The sequence below is a fragment of the Pezoporus flaviventris genome, unplaced genomic scaffold (genome assembly GCF_033815535.1).
Source record: "Pezoporus flaviventris isolate CSIRO_AGI_PZ_B2104156 unplaced genomic scaffold, CSIRO_AGI_Pfla_v1 ptg000045l, whole genome shotgun sequence".
Taxonomy (NCBI): Eukaryota; Metazoa; Chordata; class Aves; order Psittaciformes; family Psittacidae; genus Pezoporus; species Pezoporus flaviventris.
Window position 1 is genome coordinate 21,145,795 of NW_026892593.1, and position 25,306 is coordinate 21,171,100.

The following is a 25,306-nucleotide window of genomic DNA, read 5'->3' on the forward strand; positions in this document are numbered from 1 at the left end:
AATGCACGTGTGATGCAAATGTAAATTTACTATCATGAAAATTGTAGAATAGTTAGGTTTGGAAAGGGCCTTTAGGTCATCTAGTTCCAGCCCCATGTCATGGGTAGGGCCAACCTCGCACTAAACCGTGTTACCCAAGACTCCATTCAACCTAGCCTTGAACACTGCCAGGGATGGAGCATTCACAGCTTCCTTGGGCAAGCATTTCCAGTGCTTTAGCACCCTCACAGGAAAGAACTTCCTTATATCGAACTTAAACTTCCCCTATTTAAGTTTGAACCCATAATAAAATAAAATACTGAAATTCATATATTCTCATGTTAATGTAAAAGGTTAACAATAAAAGTTACTTTGAGGTCTAATTGTCAGCATGTTTTATTTAGTGCTTGCATTAACTCTTTATGCTTTTAATTGAGTTTTGAATTAAGATTTGTTTGTTCACCATTGGTGAGTTGCATTGAGTACTCACTAATCCTGAACACTGTGCTGTCTCACCTGAGGGGTTTAGCTTTAATTTACCATTGATTTAAAGTCCACTGATGTCTCTGAATATTTCTGTATAGGTAGGGGCAGAGAGATATATATTCATTCTTACGCTTGCATCAGTCTGCCACAAACAAGCCAGCTCACTAGCACATTATAGTAGCTACTGAAGTCTTTAGCAAGGTATCAGTCTATTATTTGGGCCACAGGACTTCATTAGTGCACCTACATGTCTTCCCAGCTGATTCCAGAATTTCTGCAGTACATTCGCAGTCTGTACAGTGCCTTGTGTTTGTCCTTTCTTACCCATGTAAACAAATGCTCTGTATCAGTGCTCCTCATAGCCCTGCTCTACTCTACCATGCTGCCTTCTGCCTCAGTTTCCCAGAAGGAAAGAGCTACCCTGGAAGGGAAGTGCTGACAGTGTACCCATGTAGATGTGCTCAGTGACAACTGGGACACTCACACAGTGAAGAACCGCGTGTACAGCGCCAGAACTAGCTGCCAATGAGCAAAATGCCTGAGGAATACTCCTTCCAGGTAAGACTTTTCCTCTTGCCATTCCTGACCAATATATTTAGCAAAGCAAGACTTTTTCACATGACTTGAAAGAAAATACTGACATAGAAAACATTGGTTTTTCAGCATTTACAGTAATATATTTTGAGCACCAGGCAGAAAAGCACACCAAACAGTTCAGATAACGTTCATTATGCTGTAGAGTAAGTAATCACATTAACAATTAATGAAATATGGCTCTGGAATTTATGGGAAAGAAAGCCGTTCTCGTGATGAAAAGGAATGAACAGAATAATACCACATTAAGATGCTGTTCCCATGCAGAAGTTATTTCACAAGAAAGTAAAAAGACTCTGCCAACAAGGCTTTCAAAGTTTAAATAAATCTACTTGTTTTTGCTGTTCTAATTTAGCAGGTCAGTATTTCAAAGAAACCCTGGAGATAAGCAAGCTGGCAGGAAAATGAAGAAAATAGTGGGGAGAAGAGTGAGAAAAGGGTTTGGGCATGAATTACTCTTGGCATATATACGTTGTAAGTAATGTTAATAAAAATTACAGCTGCAACAATGATGACTCTCTATTATAATACATTCTGTCAGAAGCAGCCTCTTCAGTGACCTCTAGTAATATGATTCTACTGGTGGATACTTGAGAACTTGCTGAGGAAGCAAGTAATTGCAGCAGAAATGGAAAGCCATTCCTCATTCCCCAAACAGGAATCTGGCACTGAACTAAACATTCAAAAACTAAAACATACATTGTGAAAAAATAAATAAGAAAACCTTTTTATTTTTGTACATGAGAGGAACACTTTCATTCTATAGAAGAGTCCCAATAGCATGTAACCACAGTCTTTGTCTAACAGATCAATGACTATTCTTTTGACTGTGTAAAATTGCCTTTTGTCCATAGGAAAACTGCTGAATGAAAAGAAAAGATTGGAAAAAGCATTGCCTTTTACATGCTTGAAGCAAGCACAGTAATTTATTGCTCATACTTTTGTTATACTTTCTTCAGCAATAATGCTCTGTATTTCATTTTCAGCCCACCTATAAAGGTACAAATGCAGCAATTATCTACAAGCATTTGCTAGAGAAATACAACATATAATTACAACAGGAAAAAAGCCACTAAATTTACAGTTCTTCTGGAGTGTGGTTTCATAATTTCAGTAACACTTCAAAATGAAAGAAAGACAGATGCTTACCCTAGCCACTAATCCTGCAGAAAATGTTTTTCATCAGAGTAATACACAGTAAAAAGTAACTAATCATTAACACTCCACCAGTCTAGTTGCCAGAATCTGTAACTATCAATTTCCTGGGGTTTCTGCCTAATAGAAACTGTATTCATCATTTCAGTTGTTCCTGAAGTACAGCAAAATAGTGGAAGAAGTTGTGTTTATGTGTAAAAGAGTCAGTTCCCTGCTGTGAATAGGCTGTTTCCTGCTTATTACTGTAAATACAATACCTAACCATTGTTCAAAAAACTTATTTTAATCTTTACATTTTTGTACTGTTTCTTTTTCTTCTCCTCTCCTCCCCACAAAAACCTTAAGAAAGGAATCTTTTGTTCTAAATAAATGTGGGAAGTAAAGCATGTGGATAACATGTGCCATGGGTTAATAATTATTTTTATCCAATCCACTTCTTTCACATGAAATTTTTATTTCTTTGTTGCACTGGAAGTATTCACCAAAATTTTGTGCTTAGAACTAAAGAAAACACTCATATGTAAGTGAAATGGTGGGTGGATAGGTCCAATATTCTTGGTAAATTCCAATGATTTTTGTCTTGAAATTTACCGAGTATTTAAAAATATTTTTTAAAAATGTTAAAAGTTAAGTTAAAAAAGATCACATTTTAAGTCATTAAAATTTTCCATTAGGCTTTGAAATGAGGATCCTTTCTCATGCATAATGTGAAACAATAAATTAACAAAACCCACCACCTAGTGATGTTTGCCACTGCTGTAATTTCCTGAACCAATCAAAGTAGGCCCACCAGATAATGTGATCATAGCCTCTTTTAAGATTTGTCTTTTCACCTTGCTGATAAACCCAACAGCATTACTTTGGTGGGAGGATCTATATGCAAATTAAGACTGTTAAAAAAATTTTACTTCGATGTGCAGAGGAAACTTAACTAAAATCATGGAACCTTTCTAAATAGTCCTTAGGCATTTAACACAATAAAATTTTTTAGGCGCCTGATCCAAAGTTTCTTATTCTGGCTTTTAAAATGCTATAATTCTTTGCCTAGCTCCCCATGATAAGTATTCTGACTACTATAGCTGGAAACTAGACCATATAATTAATTCCCAGGCATGGAATTCCATGCGCATAAGGAAAAATACCAGTGAAAAAATGCAGTCAAGCATAATACTTAAATCTTTTCAATTACTTTTATTTTGCTGAGGAGCAAGAGATTCCCGCTTTCTCCTGGAAGTTTGTGTCTCTATTACCATTACCATTATCAGCCATATCTATTACTTCAGCCTCTAAGGGCTTCCACAAAAAAAAAAAAAAAATAAAAATAGAAGATTCACTCATTCAACTACTGAACTACTGAAGGCAGTGTAACAGCCCAAATTATTGTATGTTCTCTCTAACATAAATGAACAAAACAGTTGCCAGGAGTAAAATGCAAGAACAGGGTGATAACAGTCACACCATGACACTTGAGAGTTTGAAGTCTGTAATCCTTGGAAAAATAAACCCCAGGAATTCTGAGGGAAGCTAAACAGAAGAAAATATGAAGGGAAACAGCGTGAAGTGAGTAAAACAGGAATGAAAAGGTAGAGTGGGGCAAAAGAAAAGCTAAGGTGAGGATCAAGAAAAGTGAATAGAGAAATCTATTCAGAATTACAAATTTTTTTTAAATTTTAAATATAATTTTATATATGCATTTCTTATAAGCCTATTATTATAAATTTCCAAATCCAATTGCTTCCATTCTTTCAGTGTGTTAGCTCTAACAGACTAAAAGAGCACACAGAAAACAAAAACATTGCATCAGGTATTCAGTTATTCCATCGCTTTGTTTTGGGGAATGCATGCAGGCAAGCAGCAGAAACAAGAGAAGATCACGCACTGAAATTATTAGGAAGAGGAGACTATTAGATCAATTTTTATACCACTTTTGAATAAAAGAACACTGACTACTAGATTATTTTCCTAGTCTGATTCTAGCTAATATTGCTATATCTCACAACTATGCACTTACTAGACCTAGGTAGATATATATGCAAAATCAAATGGAGGAATATGTTTACTAATTATGTATACACTTTCAGTCTTTGTGTATTTTAAAGTTCAGTTCTATGCACTGAGATTGAGAGCTCCCTTACATTTCCCTGAAATCAGATCTGTAGCTCCCATATTTGCAATGCAGAGCCAGAGTGTCTCTTCTTTCTACAGCCTAGCTATAGGCAGCTGGTCACATCTCTTTTTATCTCTGGTTGCACTCATCCACCAGTACTGAGCATATATGGGAGAGGACTCATTGTTAGAGAGTTTAACTGCTGTTAGGGAAGGCTAGTCTCTTGGCAAGGTTTCAGGCTTCACAGCCTCAGTGGAAGGCAGTAACTCCACTTATAAGTTTGCACTATGATGTTTATTCCCTCACTTTAGCTACATTGCATGGCACATATGCCAGGCTGAGATTCTCCATGGCATGGTCACAGAACCAAAGCACAAGGCATTAAGAGGCCTAGAAAACTGCACTGTTCATGTGTGTGCATAGGCACACATATAACAAACACCCAAAAAGATAACAGAAAGACAGTGCACTTGTTCCCATGTGACAAATACGCAACTAAATCAGCTTTTTTCAAACACTTTACTGAATTAAAAAATGACACATTATTTTTCAGATGAGTTATAAGCATGGGAAATATTTTTTCAGAGTTAAAATTCTATTAAGCATCTGAGGAATAAGTTTCATGATTTCCCATGGTTTTTGACTGAGATTTAAGCAACTATCTATATTTGAGTAAGTTGCCTTAAACAGCCTCATCAGTCAATGAAGAGAAGTTGGCATTTCTGGGGCATGATTTAACTCATCTTGAAATAGATGTCTAAAACAAATCAGATGATGTGCCCTTGCAGTGCCTTTTACTCCCCACTAACTATAAAAAGTATGACTAGCTTGGATATACATGTCTACAGCATAGAAATTTACAGGTGGATGTTAAATTCCACACTATATGATTTATGATGAACTGACTTTGATGGTCAAGAAGGGATGAGTTCCAACTGAATTTTAACCAGCTCCAAAGTTGGATCATTTATAGGGTTTCTCTGCAAAGCATATACCGCAGTATCTTCTTGTCCTGGGTTCAGCAGTAGCAGTCATGTTTCTCCTCCTTGGTAGCTGGTGCAGTGCAGTGTTTTGACTTTCGGCTCGGGACCAGAGCTGATAGAGATGTTTTGGTTTGGCCAAGGACTTTGTGAGCCTCATGCTCTGCCAGGGAGGAGGGGAAGCCGGGAGGAAGCAGAGACAGGACACCTGACCCAAACTGACCAAAGAGCTATTCCATACCACAGCACGTCATGCCCAGGAGGTAACTGGGAGTTAGCCGGAAGGGCTGGGAGACTGCAGGGTTGGAGGAGGTATCGGTCGGAGCTTGGTCGGGCTTGGGGGGCGAGTTATCGGTCAGCGGGTGGTGAGGTGTTGTATTCTGTTCCCTTGTTATTTCCTTTATCATTATTATCATTGGTGGTAGCAGTAGTGATTTGTGTTATACCTTAGTTACTAAACTGTTCTTATCTCAACCCGTGGGAGTTGCATTCTTTTGATTCTCCTCTCCGTCCCTCCGGGAGCAGGGGGAGGGCAAGAAAGGGGGGGGGGAAGTGAGCGAACGAATTACCTGACTGGGTTTAAACCACGACACTTCTAAGCAACTGAACTTATGCTGTAGCACTTAAACAGACATTCCAGCCTTACTCATCCATAGAACTGGTGGAAATATGGTAACCTCTGAAGCCATCGCATCCTTTTGAAATCTTCCTTGGCAGATTTGACTAAATAAAATCATAGATTCAGTTATTAGGAGAATACCAATAGAAATACATAATGGTTAGCACTGTTACACAAGTATTTGAGGGAAAACATGATAAATATTTCAAATGATATTACGAAAATGGATTCTCACCTTCCGTTTACATATAAGTAATGAATTGAAATGAGATAGTAAATCAATGAGATAGTAGCATAAACCACTCATGACAAACTTTATATTTTGCTTCCTAATTTCCTTCCTACTCATTTTAAACAACCAAATTTCTTATTTGTGATAAAAAATACGTCATAGTGATCCCACTGAAACCAAGCTAGTATTAAATATGATGGTTTCATTATTCAGCAATATGCATCTCACAGTTATTTTTTCTCCTTCTTAGTAGCTGGTGCAGTGCTGTGTTTTTTTGCTTTTGGCCTGGGAATGGTGCTGATAACACTGATGTTTTTAGTTGCTGCTCAAATGTCTTAGTCTGGCCAAGGACATTCTGAGCCTCATGCGGTGAAGCCGGGAGGAGGCAGAGACAGGACACCTGTCCCAAACTGACCAAAGAAGTATTCCATACCACAGCACATAATGCCCAGGATGTAACTGAGAGTTACTTGGACGGGTGTCGTGGTTTAAACCCAGTCAGGTAATTCGTTCGCTCACTTCCCCCCCTTTCTTGCCCTCCCCCTGCTCTCGGAGGGATGGAGAGGAGAATCGAAAAGAATGCAACTCCCACGGGTTGAGATAAGAACAGTTTAGTAACTAAGGTATAACACAGATCACTACTGCTACCACCAATGATAACAATGATAAAGGAAATAACAAGGAAAGAGAATACAACACCTCAGCACCAGCTGACCGATAACTCGCCCCCCAAGCCCGACCAAGCTCCGACCGATACCTCCTCCAACCCTGCAGTCTCCCAGCCCTTCCGGCTAACTCCCAGTTACATCCTGGGCATGACGTGCTGTGGTATGGAATAGCTCTTTGGTCAGTTTGGGTCAGGTGTCCTGTCTCTGCTTCCTCCCAGCTTCCCCTCCTCCCTGGCAGAGCATGAGGCTCACAAAGTCCTTGGCCAAACCAAAACATCTCTATCAGCTCTGTTCCCGAGCCGAAAGTCAAAACACTGCACTGCACCAGCTACCAAGGAGGAGAAACATGACTGCTACTGCTGAACCCAGGACAACGGGCTTGGGGACTGAGGGGTTGGAGGAGGCATCAGTCGCTGCTCAGTCTGGTAGGGTGGGATGAGTTATCAGTCGGCTGGTGGTGAGGTGTTGTATTCTCTTCCCTTGTTGTTTCCTTTATCATTATTATTATTGGTGGTAGCAGTAGTGATTTATGTTATACCTTAGTTACTAAACTGTTCTTATCTCAACCTGTGGGAGTTGCATTCTTTTCAATTCTCCTCTCTGTCCCTCTGGGAGTAGGGGGAGGGCAAGAAGGGGGAGAGTGAGTGAATGAGCTGTGTGGCTGGTTTTAAACCACGACAGTTCTTTTTGGTGCCCAAAGTGAGGTGCAAGGGGTTGAGATAATGACAGATCTGACACTATTAATAGTCACTCATCACAATGCCGATTTATTGGCTGTCAGAGTTGTTCCTCTTGATCTCACAGTTTCAGAATGTTGTAACTTACTTAGAGCCGGTATTTGCTGTGTTAGTGTTCATCAAGTGTGGGGTTTGGGCTAAGGTTCTTGTCTCACTGTACCTTATGGCCATGACTTGTAATACAGGCGGGCTCCACCAGAAGGGTGGGACAGACGTGGCCGTGGACTTGTACCTGGCCGTCCGGCTGCTCTTCACCGTCCTGGCCCTCATCCTCGCCTCTGTCTTCGTGAGGCCGCGGGGAGCCGAGGGGGAGCGGCCCCTGGAGCCAGCGGCGGCTGAAGCGGCCCGGGAGAGCGGCCCCGGGGACCAAGCAGCGGCGGGAACGGGGCCGGAGGCCGGCAGGGAGTGGCTGCCGGTGGAGGAGGTCGGGGAGGTCGAGGAGTGGAAGGAGGCGGCTGCTGAGCAGTGGGAGAAGGCGGCGGAGGAGCCGAGCCCCGCGGAGGAGCCGAGTCCTGCGGTCGGGCCCAGCCCCGCGACGGCCAAGGACATTCCCTGGCAGCCGCCCGCCGAGCCCCAGGAGGATGCAGGAGACCACGCAGCATTTCCCAGCAAGGCAGAGGAGGAAGAGCTGGACTCAGGAAAAGAGAAGCTGGTGGTGGGAGAGCTGGCAAGCACAGCAGCTACACCAGCCCCAGTGACAAGTACAGCAGCAACAACTGAGAGTTCTGAAGGTTTTGAATGGCCTTTGGGTATCCTTGGGACCTGCCTGCTGATTGTGATGGGGATCACCATGTTAGCACACGTACAGAGTGTGTTTTACCCATGACCATTTTGTCTGATCTCAGAAGTTAAGCAGAGATTTTCCCCAAGGCTGGACAGTCATGAGTGGCAGGGTGTGTGGGACAGTATGGGTGAGTATCTAGTCCCCTGGGTCCCTCCAGTGCTTTGGAAGCATCGGAGATGGAAGGTTGCAGAAACTGCTGAAGGGGAGGGTGAATTATTTTGAGCCTGGTGGGCCCATGGCACTTCTGGCCAACAGAGCAGAAATGCAACATAGAGATGGACTCATGATCGAGGGGTGGACTTAGCAATGGACACTATTGCTCAGGTTATTCACGAGTGTGAACGCTGCACATAGTCTCTCCTGCTCTGGAAGGCTGTTACAAGAGATGGAGCCTGACGTCATGGACCAGATGGACGCAGCAGCTTTCTAGGGACTGGTGCATGCACTAAGATAAGAATGCACTGAGATAAGAGTGATGGTATTTTGAAAATGTGGGATCTGAGCATGACATGAATGGTATGGAATAAGGAGTGGATACTGTCCTGGGTTCAGCAGTAGCAGTCATTGTTTCTCCTTCTTAGTAGCTGGTGCAGTGCTGTGTTTTTGGCTTTCGGCCTGGGAACGGTGCTGATAACACTGATGTTTTTAGTTACTGCTCAGATGTTTTAGTCTGACCAAGGACTTTGTGAGCCTCATGCTCTGGCAGGGAGGAGGGGAAGCTGGGAGGAAGCAGAGACAGGACACCTGACCCAAACTGACCAAAGAGGTATTCCATACCACAGCACGTCATGCCCAGGATGTAACTGAGAGTTACCCAGAAGGGCTGGCGGACTGAGGGGTTGGAGGAGGTATCAGTCGCTGCTCAGTCTGGTGGGGTGGGATGAGTTATCAGTCGGCTGGTGGTGAGGTGTTGTATTCTCTTCCCATGTTATTTCCTTTATCATTATTATTATTGGTTGTATCAGTAGTGATTTGTGTTATACCTTAGTTACTAAACTGTTCATATCTCAACCCGTGGGAGTTGCATTCCTTTCGATTCTCCTCTCTGTCCCTCCGGGAATAGGGAGAGAGCAAGAAGGGGGAGAGTGAGTGAACGAGCTGTGTGGCTGGTTTTAAACCACGACAATAGCCTAGACTTTTTTCGTATGAAATCTTGACAGGAAACTGAAAAACATACAGTTTTTTCAGAAGTTAGACTTTCTCATTTCAAAGACCAGGAGTTATCTGTTATACTATTTTGAGTTAAATTACTTTACTATTATATTCTGACTATAAAGTAAGAAGAGATAGAACAAGGAAAATTTTGGTGTAAAATTCCTGAAAGGCAATAATTCTCTTTTGTTACCATTTGACTTAGACTCATACAGCATGGAATCATTGTATAAAAACTCTTTCTTATAGAAATTTTTAAATGCTTTATGGTACTGTATAGAGATTAGAGATGTGTCTATAGTCTCCAAATATATTCTCTGGCTTTCATAGGCTTTACTTTATCATCCTTTCATAAAAAAAAACAATTCAAGCAGGCAAGATATCTGGGAGTATACGTGGGAACACAAGAGATGGTGGGGACAGGTCAGAGTCACAGTTATATCATTGTTTGACATACAAACAATTTGCTCTCTTAACAGGCTTAGACAAATTGTCTATCTGAGGTTTGGATTATTTGCTATACATTTGCTAAAAGTGCTGCTAGTATAAATTAAAAGTCACAAAGCGCACTCTGTATCCTATTAAGACATTAAACTCTTGCTTTGCATTCAGGTCCATGGTGCTGTGTATGACATGGCTTGGTTTCATTTGTATTCAATTTGAAAGGTTTTCACAGGCTTTCTTGTTTTAGAATTGTGTTCTGTAAATATGAATCTGAATTCCTAAGTAGGGAAATTATCATACAGAAAGAAAAAACAAGAGGATCTGACACTTGATGATTAAATATACTCCTCTCAGGACTGGGAGAGAGGTTCAGAAGATGATTGTTTATTGTTAATTTAAAAATGGCCTGAAGAGGTAACATAAAAAGTACTCTAATTAACTTTGCCACTTAGAGAAGCTATACATCTTTCACCTAAAATAGTTGTATTTGTTCTATTCCAAAAATGCACATAATTAAACATTTGTCTTTTAAAACTTTGGATAGTTTCAAACAAAAAACTTGTACTAGCAAATCAGCCAGAGGCATGATGTTGCCTTTGACTGGCAACTCTGCCAGTAACTCTGTTTTAATAAGATCGGGATGATATTGTTGTTATAGATCATTTTGCTCACTGTGGGTTACAGCCTCAGGAGCAAGTAATTCAAATAAGTGTTTGAAGCCCCATGTTTTTAAGTAATACCAGAGGTCTACCTAATCCAACACTTCCACCCAACTGCTCTTAACTATCTGTTCAGTGACAAAGGAGAGGTAAGTAACTCAGTCATCTATTAAAGTGTAAGTGACTTGGAGCTATTTTGTGTGTTGCCTCAAGGAAAGTTTACACACAGCAGTAACTTAGATGATGTTTCCTGTGTATAAACATCAGCGGTGCTTACAATACTGCTTCTGAAGAAGCTCCTATGAAGGAAGTTTACAAAGTAAAAGGCTTGGAGCTGGGGATCTGATTTACAATTATGAGTGGGACAGTCTGAGATTGAGGGAGGTGTGCTGCAAATAGTTTCAGGGCTAAAATAGGAACACAGTGCTATGCAACCAGGCAAAGGGAAAATTTGACTGGCTCAGCCAGTGCTGTTGCTTGGAGCCTTCTACAGTGACAAGAAAACAGCTGTTCTGGCAGTAGAACTGTCCTGGTCTAAGTAATGTCCATGCTATGAGGATATTGCCTGCATAATGCACATTTTGCAAAAGATCACTTAAAGAGAAAACTTTTTCATTTATATTATTATTTGAGTATATTGATATACTAACCCCTACAAGTCAATAAAGCTTGGAAAAAGAAACAGGACTGCTTTCTGACATGAGACACAGATCAATAACACAAAACTTGTGTTGATTCAACACAAGTTGATCAACACAAGTAAACACATCCCCAGTAGCAGAAGTCCATGACAGGCAAGGAACCAACCCCAGGTCTTCACAATTCCAGACTAGCTTCCAAATCACTTAATTATTTTCCTGTTCCAGTGCAATCTTATGTGGTGGGACCTCTAACTACCAACACAGTAGCAATGCTGCAATGAAGACAAAGGCTGAACTGGTGGCATAGCTCTCACTCAGCTATGGAAATAGGAAGTAGGTTGGGTGGATAAGGGACCCATTTTAATTTCTTACAGAAAGGTCCCAGATAAATGTACTACCTCATTCTGGCTGGTTGATTGATACCACAGGGGAGACTAACACACTAAAGCAGGTATCTGAAAACTAGAAGGCCACCATGAATGCTGAAATGAACTGGAAATAAGAGTGAGCAGAGGAACAGTGTGAGCATGTGGTGCTTCAGTACCTATAAAGCAGGCAGTCTCATCCTATCAAAACTGGTAGCTGTGAACAAAGACAACCAAACCAGCTGCTTTTTGGGGTGGTCTTGGGGAATACCATTGCTGCAGCAAGCCTTCTAAAGCTCCTTCAGTCCCTGCAGACCAGGTCATTCAGGGACCCTAGAATTTGCTGTGGCTTTAGGCAGCACAGATTTCCCAGTTACCTCAGACCTAGTTTTTGCTTCTGGAAGAAATTCTGGATAGTTACTTTGCATAAGGATTTAACCATACTGCAAATGGGCTAAAATATTCACTCAGTAATGACCATACTAATCCTTGCCAGACCTCTATCTGCAAAAGATAAAGAGATAAATAGGACACTGTATTTCCAGTTCTATGTTCTTTGTTACTGCAAGAAATGGCAGCTACTTTTCTCTGGTGCGTAGTAATTGTTAGCCACCAACAGACATTCTTTTGCTCCACAACTAAAGTCCTGAAAATGGTAATATGATCTGAAATGCAATGAAGTGTTAGTATGTTTGTGCTTGTTCAAGAACTGTGTTAACTCTCATTCTTATAGAGTTGTTATTAGTCACCCATAGGCATTTTAATTATCTGACATCTACCTAATATATTTGTTGCACTTCATACTTTTGGAAGACAGTACTTCTTATGCTTCTTACTTTCAACTCACTCAAACTACAATGTGAGTACACTTTCCACTGAGCAAACTTATAGTCAAACTAGGCTCATTGAAATGTGGATCAAGACCTCAGTGAATGAGTAGTTCTGGTGTCATTAACCATCTCATTTCTCACCTGAGATGCTCCAACCAAGGTTCATATTTATATCTTTCCTACATAATTCTTATACAGAAAAATAATCTGTATTAAACTACTCCTTAAGGAGATGCTGAACATCTTTATCAATAGCTGTAGAGGAAGTTATGTGTTACTGTGAAGAAAAAGGAGCCTCCCTTTAGAGAAAATTATGCTTGAATAAAGTGGTGACTTCAATAGCGCCATTTCACTGATAGAAAGAAAAATTATTACAAATTTAGGTATCTCTTCTCAGAAAATGTCTGCCATTTTAAGAGCAACCTCTATGACGTGGCACAGAATGAGTGAGGTTTGGCAACTGATACAATACAAATATATCCCTCTTTTGGGGGGCATGGAAAGGATTTGTAAGTTGTGATGATTTCATAGATCATTAATGGGGCAATTGTTCAATCAAATAAATTAGCTTTCTCCATGCAAACAAACAGGTATACTGAAGCCAAAATATTTTATCATTCTACATGACAAGCATCTCAATTTCTTATCAGAAACTAAGTATGACATACAACACTGGTTTTAGTAATATAGAGAAACACAGACAAAAGCTAACAAACAAAAGCAAAGCAATGCAATTTGTAATTAAAAATGCTAATTTTAATCTTAGTTTTGTGGGGTGATGGGTATTTAGGAGCATGTTCTAATGTTCTAGCTAAGTATTACCCCTGCACAAACACAAAGGTCTTTCTGGTTGATAGAAAGACTCATATGATGGCAAAGGACTTCAGATAAGATTTGTAGGCTTTAATTCAGTAAGGCTTTTAAAGTATTTGTAAAAGTTAAGCACATGTTTGGATTGCTTTAATAAATAGGGGTACAGTTAATCATGTATGCAAGTATTTTCATTATCTGAACCCTTAATATGAACATGATGAAGACTTCTGTACAAGAAGATTCAGGTTTTGGTTACAGAGAATGTAAATTCATTAATTAATAAATTAATAATAATTAATAAATCTTTTTTTGCTTTCTTTTTGTGTCTCAATGCATCTATTTTTTTTATATTACCCAGTCAGTAAAGTTCTACCCTTGCAATGCTTCATATAAGCCTGTAGATACCAAAGATGCATATTATATGGTATGAACACTTTTCTTCCAACAATGGGCGATCTTATTCCTCAATCAATCTGACTTTTTGTATTAAAAAGCTTAGCTCAGCTTTTGCTTTTAGAAAATTTGTTTTTTTCTGCTTGACTACATTTATTTTAAGGGGGGTGCGTGTGTGTGTGTGTGCATACATGCATGGCTCTGTGCCCAGTAATCTTTATTACGTAGCCAGGAACATCTCAGTGTTTTCATCACAATTCCTTGTTTCTTGGGATTTATGTCAAGGCAATAAAAATTCATTCAACACCAAAACCAAGGCTTCTGTGCTTTATTGTACCTTATTTCATTCTGGGGAAGAAAAAAAATGTTCAGCTTCAGTAATAAATTTGTAAGGAAATAGAGAATGAGACAGAGTAAAAAAAAACTTCTCACAGAGCTTGTATTGACTTTGTCTTTTTAACATCAATTTTTCAAACCACTACTTACTGTGAAAGGACATTAATATTTAGATATTGCCAAGGGAAAATGCACTTGAACAGGTTTCTGGCATTTATAATACATATTTCTAATTGTTGCACAGTGTTGTCTTTTTTTGATTTTGCTTTAAAACAAGATATTCTCCTTATTTTTTCCAGGTTGGATATAATTTTTGTCTTGTTACAAGAGTTATACTTTTCAGCTTCAAATAAAGGTTATATGAACTGTGTCCTATGTCTCTGTTTTCTCCAACATTTTAATGTACATTACTACAACTGTGTGTCAAAAACAAAGTAGTAATTAAAGAAAACTCAGAAGTCAAGAATTTGGAGAGCTTAAACACATAAATATAGCTCAACTCAAGGGAAATATATTGTGAAATTATTCCTTTTCTGCATCAACATGAAACTGAGGACAGTCAAAGTTCAAAAAGAGTGTTCTTTTCATGTTGGAGCAACAAATAGATGAATAATCATTTTGCATGACTGAGAGCCAACATTAAGTCCTATCAAAGAACTTGAAGTGGCCAATGAATCTAAGATGAAAAGGAAGTGGTTTTTATTAATAATTGTCTGTTATGAGATTATTGGTTTTAGGCTTCCCAATTTGAACTATGTTACACTGTCTATTCAGTTAAGGACTCATTGCAGCCAAAACATGAATCTTCATTTTCCAGCTCTCTACTGACTGTTCTCACTTGGTTTCTTTGATCATGGTAAGATGTTTGACATGGTAAGAGTTTCTGGGCTTTTCATCTTCCACATTACAACTGTGAAAAACAGCATAAGGGAAAACAAAGGAGATTAGGTGAAGTGCAGAAACTGATCAACTGGAATCGGCTAATGAAGCTAACTTCCGGCTCCAATTCTGTTGACACCGCCTGGGAGAGGTAGCGTAGCTGGGGACTTTTCCAAGAAAGCACAGGAACTCCTATGGGCACAGTATGCCTTTTTGAAATGTTTTGATGTGCTGTGTTCTATGAGTACGCACATATTTATATATATAGTTAAAAAGGAAGTTTATGTGTACTATATTAATGTTAAACTAAGTACATTATCATGGAATTTAAAATTCATCAAGATCAGCTTTCTATTTGGCAATTTCTAATCATTAGTTTGTACTTACAATTCCTAATGAACTGAGTAACATCTTCAAGAAATATTATGTTTCCTTGCAGAATAAATGCTGTCCTCATTCTAGGGGAGAATATGATATTTACAGTTCTTTTCAGAGTCATGGGCTTGAGTTTGACTACTTGAAAATCTAGAAATTGAGGAAAAAAATAAAATTAGGTGCTTATACCAATAGATTGCAGTCCCTTTCCTAAAGTCTAAAAATCGTAAGAAAGACTTATTTTTGCAGAAGGAACTTTTTATGTCATTTGACTATTATCTCACTGGTGGAATTTTGGGGGTGGTAGGAGGGATGGAGTGTTTTGGGGTTGTTTTAATGTCTCCTCTTATTATATGCAAAATATGTTTTTATTGTAATACTCTGTAAATTGCTGATTTATATATGTAAGAATAATGAAGCAACAACAGAACAAGCATAGTTACAGAGGTATGTTCTGTGGATATGCTGACCATGCTATGAATTTACATACATTGCTACTCTGATTTACAGATTTTTGTAAACAGGTTCCTAATATGTTGAACTGTAACAGAAACCTGAATTTGAGTTGATCATCCTGATTAGGAAATTATTCTTTTGTTATCAAAAAATTATTTTTAATTAAAACATTTGAAAGTGAAGTACTGTGGATACAATGGGTTTGGTTTTTTTTTGTTTGTTTTTTTTTTTGCTTTTCCAATACAGAAACATCTTGTGCTCTTCAAAATGCAGCTGTTTTGAAAGACAACAGTCGCTCTAGGAATAGTATATTTATACCATTTTCACTGTGTACATTAGAATACATAAAAGCAATGCAAAAATTACAAATTGGAAAATACAAGTTTCCATGCACTTTTATTTTTTTCCCCAGTATTTTAGTAGTTCTTATTACGTATTAGGTGTGTATGAGTATTAGGTCTGTTTCATTTTCCATTTACAGTTTGCTCCATGATGCATCAATGTAGAACTAAGGACATGGTCCAAGCAGTGGATTTGGCAGTCCTAGGGTAACAGTTGGACTTTATGATCTCAAAGGATTTTTCCAGCCTAAACAATTCTATGAAGATAGGCTGAGAAAGATGGGGCTGTTCAGCCTAGAGAAGAGAAGCCTGCGTGGAGACCTCATAGCAGCCTTCCAGTATCTGAAGAGGCCCTATATGGATGCTAGGGAGGGACTCTTCATTAGGGACTGTAGTGACAGGACAAGGGGTAACAGGTTAAAACTTTAACAGGGGAAGTTTAGATTGGATATAAAGAGGAAATTCTTTCCTGTTAGGGTGGTGAGGCACTGGAATGGGTTCCCCAGGGAGGTTGTGAATGCTCCATCCCTGGCAGTGTTCAAAACCAGGTTGGGTGAGGCCTTGGGTGACATGATTTAGTGTGAGGTGTCCCTGCCCATGGCAGGGGGGTCAGAACTTGATGATCTTAAGGTCCTTTCCAACCCTAACTATTCTATGATTCATTCCACATGTGTAATAGTATAACCATTATGATTCAATGACAGAAGTCAGTAGGATAGATGATTGCACATTTAGTTTCAGATTTAGTTGCAGTCACTGTTAATAGTGTCCTTTTATGAGTGCTATAATGACAAATACCCAAAAATCTTATCTGGATGATGCAGAATGCTTCCTTGGAGCCATTTGGGATTTTGAAAGATTAGGGTTATAGTACAATCACATGACATACCAAAAAGGAATGTCTATACTGTTAAAAAGTTTTATATTCATTTAGCTGATGTATTACACTGATAAATCCCATTTTTATTATATCTGATAGTGTGGTATACTATTGTAAAGAGTTTATTGCAGTCCTCTATTTGTTTTGGCTTGATGGATCGAAAAATTTTTTTTTTCATTGTACAGGTCTGTTCATTTAACAGGTATTCATTTGAATGGGTAATAAGATACAAGGGTTGTGTAATGAGATGGAAAATTGCTAACCACATATTAGGTGATTACTATGTTTTTTGTCCAAATCAATTTTGGCAGAAAATAATAAATCTAAAAAAATAGACTTGGAAACTGCATTTCAGATTGGTAATCAGTAGGTCACTCTTGTGAAAATATTTTCTCATTTGTTCTTGTTTAGTAGGGAAAGAAGCCATTGCCTTATTTAACAGCAATTTCATAGTGAGATACAGGAGCCAAATGAAAAGGAATATGCATCTGGGCTAAAAATTCCCCAAGATACAAAGTCATGTCTTCTGTCTTTTTTCTCTACTGAATATTCTTTATTGAGATTTTTGTTGCCATCTCCTAAAATAACTATACTCTCTAACGGCCAAGAAAAAGGACAGAAGCAGAAACTGTAAATGTTTATAAGAGATTAATAAAACAGCTCATGTGTGCATTTACCGGGGAGGCTTGGGCCATACTTTCTCCAGCCTTACAATGGTGTCCCAGTATGGCTCTCCCTCAACCATCCAGCCAGAGTCCACAACAGAAGGAAGCTTTGGGCCCTCTAACAGAACACGTGCTGACAGCAATGTGACAAGAGAGAACCAGAGGATTCATGAGGATGCTGGAGCCTTCTGTTGTCTGAAGCCCCACAGGGGGCCACTATCACACTTTTCTCAAGGCAGGAAACGTCATTCCTCCAATCCTTTGGGATTGTAGTCACTCTATTTAAATATACATGCTTTTTACAATATTATGTTCATCTACTTAGGGCTTAGAACAAACCAGAACTCTGAAATGCGTGTATAGCATGTCCATGCAGTCATTATCTGATGTAAACAGGCCATAGTGGAGGACAAGTAAATTGCCATGGTGACTAAGACTAAGCTTTATACTGTGTAAATCAACATCCAGGGCTCTAAGATGAAGTCGGAGCTAAAAGCTGTCTCCCATTAGTTTATATAACAGCATCAAGACATACAGCAGCTGCCTACATACTTCTCAGTTCTTACAGACTGTGAGGAGATCTAGACTACTGCAAAGCGAAGTGAAAAGGCAAAATTAAACCATTTCTGATTAATCTGGTTTAAGCATGGCCTAAAAGAACAGCGTCAGCTCACATGGTCATTTACAGCTCGAAAGTTTTCTTGGAAGCTTCTTCTTCCTTACCTCAGCCCCAGAGCTACTAAGTTACAGCTGTGATGTACTACCAGACTGTGAACCAATTCCAATGCTAATAAATTAAATAAGCTTCTGACCTTTCTCCAGCACTGAAGCCAGCTAACCTAGAAAGAAAGGCTGGCACCTACACCGTTAAACAGTCTTTCTATTCAGAACACACTGACAATATCCAAAACGATTACTTAGAATAGCCATCGGACTGTGACAACTCCCAGACTGTTTCCAGAGATTATTCAGGAGACAGCTACTTTGCCCAGGCAAAAACTGAAAAAAAGGATTGTACTAATAATTCAGGAAAACAGACAACTTAATACTGGTACAATGAATGTTGCCAGGCACTGATTAATTTACTAGTATAAATGTAGTATGACTGTAGAGACTGACTTATAATATATGTTAAAATTTCAGATATATGAAAGTTTTTGTGTTATCAAGCACTAACTACAGTAACCACGATGAAGCAGAATTAACAGGTTTTCAGTCACAATGTGATGACACACCATAATCGTATGAACACATCTTTTTTTAAACAAGAGGGCCCTGTAGCACATCTGCAGGAAACAAGAGCTGCTATAAGACAACAAGAAGTAATCATGACATTAATCATTATTTTCAATGTAATTATTACTTACTCCTGGGCAAGATCAAGGTCTATCCTTACCACTGCCCAAAACTTTGGCATTACTAGCACATTGCCCCACATCAATTACTCTGAGGAACAGTCTGTTCTTTAGTTCTATTTTGTGCAATTGACAGGTGCATTATTTATGGTCCAATACAGTTAACCTAATATTAGGCCCCTGAGTTCAAATAAGCTCCATGTGGGCAAATGCAGGCAACAGGACATGCAAAGTCCTGTTAAAGCCTCTAAAGTTTCACAGGAGCACATAACTCAGAAGAAATGGAACTCGTTTCAAGCTTGGGGGTGTAGTATGTTCTCAGAATTACATTTAAATAGAATTGGTTTTCTATGCTTGTATTTTAAAATTTCTGTTTGTCTTAACACTTCTTAAAGTCAAAACAAATCTTATTCTGATTCTAGCTCTCAAAGTGACTTTGCAAAAAATTCTCTTTCCTCCAAAAACCATACCTTCTAAGCATCTCAATTCCTTATGTAAATTGAACTGGACAGGAAGGTCAGTTAGCAATGAAATAACATTATTTAAAAATAAACCCCCATCATGCATTGGAGGTATCCATTAGGGAAACATTAGTGAGATATAAATTTATGTTTCCCAGATTGCAGCTTCAGACTGTCTATTTTAATTTCATTCATATGCCACTGGCTATCCGTGGTGGATTTAATATTCTGCAATATCACATTTTATGTGATCTCTCTGGTCCTCTTTGTCTTGCTTTCCATTTATGACTCCATGCTATTATTCGGTTGCATGAAGGAGCTTGGCTATTACTCTGTTGTTCCATTTGTGGTGCCAGAATAGTTTTGATAAATACAGCTTGCAAAAAAAATAGATCATAAAATGCAGTTCATTTAACAAAACTTTTTTTCAGCTGCTCTAAGAACTTACATTTCAAATACAGAAACTATAAATGGTCTACACCCCACTTCTGGCTTTTTAGTATATTTTTGCAGACTATTAAATATGAGATACATATGAATAGTTAGTTCATCCTTGAAGAAACTCATTGAGTTTGAAGGTTTTTAATGCTACTATATAAATTCGTATTTCAAGATATTTTCAGTTCCAATATGAAATGTACAAGATTACGGGGCAAAGCTGACAGGCTGATTTAGTACCTACTACTAGCTACAGTGTTTTTCCACCAATAAAAAGGCAACAATATACAAGGGAGTCATGGCAGTCTCACTTTCTGTGGACTCTACAGGGTAACAACCTTTTATGTTGTATATAACAGAGTTCACATTTATATTACTGAAATTATTATCCCATAACACCATACCAGTGTCATTCTAATGACATTTTTATGCAAAATGTTTGATTCAGCAACAAGACCTATTCACACCTTTAAAACAATTTATGCATAGTTAAATAAACAATTGTTCCTAACACACAGTCAGCAACCTAATCATTGTAATCTTAATAACACACAGAGGAAACTCACAAGCAGTGATTATTCACTGTGTGGGCTGCTTTCCCTTCACTTTGGAGATTTCCATAATAAAGCTCTGCCTGGAATCAGAACAGTTCTCCACTCCTAAGGGCTATAGGCTAGAGATGATACTCATGTTTGTAAGTATTTGAAAAGAGAATTCTTATTTCCCCTCAAATAAAGTTGGTCTGAGCATTTTTTAGAATCAAAGCTATTAAACTAAACTAGCGGAAGGAGTAACTTACGAAGCTGCTATTTGTTTTGCACAAGAAAGCTGTCTTCTCTGCAGAAGCAAACCTTTGTCAATTTGTAAAGATTTGTGGCTTTTCAGATTTCTATCTAGCTGCAAGTTGTTTTTCTCATTAACTCTAAAAATGTATAAAATACACAGATGGTAAAAGAAGCATGTTTACAGTTCCCAATACTAGTTGATGGTATATCTGAAATATGACAGGGACTGTAGTTTTGCTTTTAAATATTTTTCCTAAATGTAATTAAAAAAAATTACCACCAGAGAAAATAAGAAGTAAATAATGCTTAAATGCACGTAGACAACCTTCACCTCTAGAAGTCAGCTTCTTAAAACCTTTACCCAGATGAGCTCTCTACTGTGTTCAGTAGAGAGCTCAAAAATATATGCTTATTGATTAGAGAGATGTTTGGTCAAACAGAAAATACCATATTCTGTAAACATGGGATTAATGAAGCTGTTTTCATATGGATTTCTGGCCTACACCCTATGTCACCACAAGAGTTCTGTCATCTGCATCCTCAGTAACTTCACATCACTTCTTCAGTATTTCTTGCTCCCTTTCACTTACATTCCCTAACTTACATTCCAGTAGCAGTTTTTCAAGTCAGGATGACTTGAATCAGACATTCATGTTGCAGCCTTTTTATTAGGGATTTTCAGTTCTCCCATCTGTCTTCCAGCCAGTTTCTGGTTTTCACCATGCTTGCAGAAAGCAGATATTTCCGAGATCTCTGTATTTCTGGTTGAAATTGTCTGTTGGTTCAAAATCTTTTAGGAAACGGAATAACAAACAGACAAACATATCATACAATCACAGAGATTTTGTTTGCACAAAGGCATGTTAATGCCTCCTACATTACCAGTATTACACTATACCAAGCAATAGTAGATAAAATCTATTTACCTTTACACTAAATATAGATTAAAAGAAATAACTGGCAACTTTTTTTTCTCTTCTGAAGATACAGACGTTTTCTTGTTCCCTGCTCTGTAACCTCACTCTGCTTCAATAGTGCAAAGCAGTTGAGGGAGTTTGCCTATACACAAAGGGATTAGATAAGTCTGGATTGTTGTAGCAGGATTTCTTAAACACCAGTCCCACAGAAGCCAGATTAGAACATACAGTTCCAATTTCCTTGCACACTGATAATCTCCAGCTCCCCTGGCATTTGCTTACAATCAGAGGCAGCTGACATAGGGGAGGCCAGCTTGTCAACTGGCCTGGTTTCACTACAGGAGCTTCTTTGTACAGCTATGCCTGGGCCCTGGGAAAGAGTCTTCTGCATGCTGAGCTGTGCTTTCCCTTTGGTGCAAATCAACTTACTTATCTTATTGGAATACAACCAGACTGTACATTCCCCTTCAGTGGGTTGGAAATGACTATAGTACACAAGCCAAAGAACAGGGAAGAATCCCTTTCATTCATAACAAAATGTAACCAGGAAAATCAATTTCATTGCCATGGTACAGTCTGTAAGCACTTTGCAGTGACAAATGGCAGCTAAGCCTATTTTCATAATCAGGAACCAGAATTCATTTCTTGGTTCCTTTTGGTTTGTAGAGTTTCATTGCTCTGTGTTTTCCATTCCTTATTTTGGAATGCTTTTCTAGCTATATGCAAATTTGCTACATTATGTGTTTGTCATCCTCAGAAAATACATATTTTTAAAATGTATTCCCTAAAGTGTGCTCCAAAATTAAATGTTCAGGGAGATTGCAACATTTAAGGTATCAGCAAAACAATATTGAGAGTTTTCTCTCTAGGGTCAGAATGAAAATCTTGATTTCTTACTATTAAAAAGTTTGACTCAAATGAGAGACTTTTCTCTTAACTTTGCCATAAGCTTTTTTGGTAAATCATACAATCTTTCCATTCCACACTTCCAGAGGAAAGGAGAAGAATAACGTCTCTTATTTACATTCTCACCTACACCTTTTATTTAGTTTCATGCTGTGCAAATCTTATAGCTAGTCATGGAGGTGATAATAATAAGAATGGTAATAATATTGGTATGGCCATAGCTCCAATACAGATCACTGGCCAATAAATTTGAGATTGTACAACCTTTACAAAACACTTGTGCTTTCAGCTGGCTTCACTGTAGTTTCAAGCACTGTAATTTCCACCTTTACTATAGCCTTCCCTGTAGTTTCAGGAGAAAATCCAAGCACTGTCTTAGCTGCCATATTATAGAATATTTCTATAAAGCTGTGATGTTTACATATGCCTAGAGTTAGTAGACAGATGAGGTGCAGCAGATGGCACACAAGTACTACAAAGCTTTGTAGGATCAATAAAATCTGTTGTACACTGTGCACTGTTTCTTTTGTGTGCATCTTTCCATGAAGCACATTAATTTTTAATCTTTAAAGTTAACTCCGCAAATCAGCAGTAACATGCAGGACAAGCCTATGTGGACTGCTTATGACCTTTGTATGCATATGAGGTTTTGCAATCCAGGGCTCATAGGCTAGTATCTTTCATGTAAGTTAAATTCACTTAAATACTGGGCAGAACTTAACAAAAATGTGTAACTAATACACATTAATTAATCATAATTAGTAACCCTAACCCTAATCCATGAGATTATATTCATTGCCAAGCCTGCAGATTGTACAAAGTCAGCTGCTTTGGTCAAATGAAGAGTCAGTTGTTATGACCCAAGCAAATCAGCATTTTAAAATTTTAAAGTAGGTATTTAATCAGCCACATCATTACTGCTGAAGAAGGCAACTTATGTGCCAGCAAATGATTACAGATGAAGCTCCTTGAACTACTAAAAGCCACATGCTAATAAAGGAACATTGATAACATACCATTATTCATTCATTTTATGTGCTCAAGTTCACAGATAAATCAGAGAAACATTGCAGATCCTTTTCCTTCAGAACCATACATAATACAATATATAGCAGCATACATAAGCAACACAATTCAACAGTTGTGTCTTGCTTAACATCTTTGTCGCTGACATGGACAGTGGGATTGAGTGCGCCCTCAGCAAGTTTGACGATGACACCAAGCTGCGTGGTTCAGTTGATACACTGGAGGGAAGGAATGCCATCCAGAGGGACCTTGACACACTTGTGAGGTGGGCTGATGCCAACCTTATGAAGTTTAACCATGACAAGTGCAAGGTCCTACGCCTTGGTCGGAGCAATCCCAGGCAGAGCTACAGGTTGGGCAAAGAGAGATTCAGAGCAGCCCTTCAGAGAAGGACTTGGGGGTGTTGGTCAATGAGAAAATAAACATGAGCCAGCAGTGTGCACTCACAGCCCAGAAAGCCAACTGTATCCTGGACTGCATCAAAAGGAGCGTGACCAGCAGGTCGAAGGAGGTGATCCTGCCCCTCTACTCTGCTCTTGTGAGACCTCACTTGCAGTATTGTGTGCAGTCCTGTTGTCCTCAACATAAGGACATGGAACTGTTGGAACAAGTCCAGAGGAGGGCCACGAGGATGATCAGGGGACTGGAGCACCTCCTGTGTGAAGACAGGCTGAGAAAGTTGGGGCTGTTCAGCCTAGAGAAGAGAAGACCTCGTAGCAGCCTTCCAGTATCTGAAGGGGGCCCTGAGGGATGCTGGGGATGGACTCTTCATTAGGGACTGTAGTGACAGGACAAGGGGTAGCTGGTTAAAACTTAAACAAGGGAAGTTTAGATTGGATATAAGGAGGAAATTCTTTCCTGTTGGGGTGGTGAGGCACTGGAATGGGTTGCTCAGGGAGGTTGGGAATGCTCCATACCTGGCAGTGTTCAAGACCAGGTTGGACAAAGCCTTGGGTGATATGGTTTAGTGTGAGGTGTCCCTGCCCATGGGAGGGGTGTCGGAACTAGATGGTCTTAAGGTCCTTTCCAACCCTAACTATTCTATGATTCTATGATTCATTCCACATGTGTAATAGTATAACCAGCTACATATACTGATTTAAAAATCTTGCTTAGCATTTCGGCTCTTACTCACTTCTGTCATCCTTAACACATTTACAAATGAATTTCATCATCTTTCACAAAGTTTAATTAAACCAGACTTTACATAGTATGGCTCCAGATCCAGTGACGTTCCACCTGAGAACTTAATTTCTCCTTTGACATTACTTTTTAACAGAAAATGACAGCCTTGAAAGGTAAACCCCAGGTCACTTACAATATCAAATATTATACTTTGAACAGCACCTGACAATGATCAAACTGTAATTGCGGGTCACAACTACAAGATGAAATTTTGTTTTATGTAGATAAGCCAATCAATATATAAGCTGATGTGTTTCCAGAATTGTTGACACTGTTATACCTTTACACAATCATGACTTCAGCCCTGTCTAGAGAGTGTATTTCACATAAACAATATCCCCACCTAAAGTAAACTGTCACAGTCTCACAGAATCATGGAATCATTAGGGTTGGAAGGGACCTCTGGAGATCACCTAGTCCAAGGCTGGGTCACATAGAGCAGGTTACACAGGAACACATCCAGGCGGGTTTTGAATGTATCCAGAGAGAGAGACTCCACAACCTCCCTGGGCAGCCTGTTCCAGTGATCTGCCAGGCTCAGTGTAAGAAGTACTTCTTCATAGAATCAGCTGGGTTGGGGAAGACCTAAAAAAGTTCAACCATTACCCCACGACTTCCAGGTCCACCACTAAACCATGTCACTAAGGGCCTTATTTACACATT